Source organism: Mytilus californianus, unplaced genomic scaffold (genome assembly GCF_021869535.1).
Source record: "Mytilus californianus isolate M0D057914Y unplaced genomic scaffold, xbMytCali1.0.p SCAF_68, whole genome shotgun sequence".
NCBI classification, from domain to species: domain Eukaryota; kingdom Metazoa; phylum Mollusca; class Bivalvia; order Mytilida; family Mytilidae; genus Mytilus; species Mytilus californianus.
The window spans coordinates 903521-906356 of NW_026262721.1; positions in this window are offsets into that span (position 1 = coordinate 903521).

Genomic DNA, 2836 nt, shown 5'->3' on the forward strand with positions numbered 1-2836 from the left:
AAAGTGACAGAAAATTGTTTTCAATTTAAAACAAAGCAACAATATATTGCCATAGAGGTTATCCCATTAAAAATGGAGTCATAGGAATTTTTATACATTGATGTAGGTATTTTAAGTTCAGTTTTTTTTAAATTTGAAAATAAGGAGGTGTGGTATGATTGCAAATGAGACAACTATCCTCCAAAGTACAATGTGAAGTGGATGTAAGCAATTTTAGGCAACCGGACGGCCTTCAACAATGAGAAAATCCCATACCGTTTAGTCAGCTATAAAAGGCCCCTACATGAAAAATACGAAACAATTCAATTGAGATAACTAACGGCCTAATTTATAACAAAACAATTTACAAAAAAAAATATGACAGACATGAACCAACGATAACTGAACTACAGGCTCCTGACTTGGGACAGGCACATATAGAATGTGGCGGGCTTAAACATGTTTGTGAGCGCTCAACCCTCCCCTAAGCTAGGACAGTAGTGTAACAGCACAACATAAGAACAAACGATAAAAATTAGTTGTAAAGGCTTAACTCATCAGATCAATACAAAGAAAAACATCAAACGAAAACATTGACAAGACGTGGCCGGGTATATATCCGTCCCTCATCCCTAGCAACAACAAAATAGACACTCGCAATTACTGACAGCTAGCCAAGAATGATTTAATACAAAACTATATACAAGAAGTTGTATTATATGCATGCGTTTTGTCGACCTGTCTGCATCATATTTCTTAAAATATATTTTCAGTTTAGCAACACCTCGATCAGTTGTCTGTAACTGCTACTTCCTTTTAAATGATTTTGCAGATTGCAGTAGGCATAAGTAGGTATATATTTCCATTAAAATGCATGAAAGCTGTACTATGGCAAATACCTACGTCTCATTGGCAAAACAATTACATTCGAACTGACATCTAAAGCCGTAATAGTTGCCTTGACACTTTTCCAGGCAGTTTTCACCATGTGTTCCATTAGGGCAATCTATTTAATATCAAATTCAAACATACAATCAATTTTCAAAATTAATAATCTCTAAATTAATCATATACAGTTAGATCCAATTCAAATCGGTCAGTAAATGATCTAGAGCTGTCCCTAAAGCAGATTAAACAGAAACGGTTCTATCCTAGAGCCGTTTTGTCCGTATTCAACCTACATCAGTTGTCGAAAGTTCCAACATAAAAAATACCTTGGTAGCTCCATCTTTAAAACAGTTTTGACCAGCTCTAGCAGGCAATTTATTTATTTATTTATTTATTGATATATTATTCATTCATTCATCTATTCAGTAATTCCTTTCTTAATTGTTTTTTTTTTTCTTCTTTTCTTAATATATTTAAAAAAATCCTCAGTTACCTTTGCTTGTTAGATGAACCAGGAATCTTTTTAGTTCAGGTATTACCTTCCTTTAGGAGGAGTAAATAATCACTAAAATAACCAATGAAAAGCAGGGACTGTATATTAATATAAAACGACCACTTTGAAAAGTCAGTGTAAAATAGGTTTCTAATTTATCTGGTGTCAATTAGATGCCTATTTACCATCCTGTTGTGTTTGATATTTTCAATTTCTTTACTGCATTTACATAACATTATTTATGTGCATTTCTATAGTATATATAGTTGACAATGATTTTTGTAGATTTTCCATGGGATAACCATTTCATAAATAAACTTATATAAAATTTGTGTTTGATCACTGTAACATTGCACGATATTCCCGGGCTTGTATTTCCTATCATGATTTCCTTGATAGAGGATTGCTGCTCACAAGGAAGCTATTAAACCAAGAGTTCCAGATAGTGAAGTTGAAGTCATCCCTTGGTAATTTTTACGGACGCCATCACGAGTTGGTTGACCGTTATGGAATAACCGTTTCACAGATGATATCGGATATGTTCCTTATGTCGTTACTACAATACCCTTCCCTTTTCACGAATGTGACCTACCAAATTAGACTATTTACCGGATTTGTAATAACATAAGCAACACGACGGGTGCCACATGTGGAGCAGGATCTGCTTACCCTTCCGGAGCACCTGAGATCACCCCCAGTTTTTGGTGGGGTTCGTGTTGCTTAGTCTTTTGTTTTCTATGTTGTGTCATCTGTACTATTATTTGTCTGTTTGTCTTTTCATTTTTGGCCATGGCTTTGTCAGTTTGTTTTCGATCTATGAGTTTGACTGTCCCTCTGGTATCTTTCGTCCCTCTTTTATAAATCACTTTCCTTGAAATTGATGTGCACATTGTATCAATGTAGATGGTGAAATAAACAGCACACCTGAATTTTATTTTTAAACTGGTTAAACTGTTGTAATACAGTTATCCTGCTTTAATTGGTTAGTGTAAACATATTTTATTAAAGAATCCGTTATGTATAACTACAGTCATAAGCAAATACGAAATATACAATTAATTAAAAATTGGGTTTAGGACACAAGAAACAAGAAACAAGGACATAATGCTATTGTTTATACTAATCAATGCAATAAATTACATAGTACCATTGTTTCATCAGGGGAGGGGAATATCGCGGAGATTTTCAATAAAATCAATTTATTTTAACACCTTTTGTGGCACCAAACCCTCCTCACCCAAATAAAAAAAAAAAAAATAAAAATAAAAAAAAATTGTATTAAACAAATACTAAGCTCCAATGTAAATTAAAAGAAGTCCATACACATGACAAACGCAAACGCTCGACTATATCAACATATATACGTCTAGATATTAGTCAACGATCGTTCTAAGAGTGCGTTGAATATATGAAAAGTTTTATCTCTTTGGAAAATATGTTAAGGTTTATGATATCTTTGCAGGCTTTGTATTACAA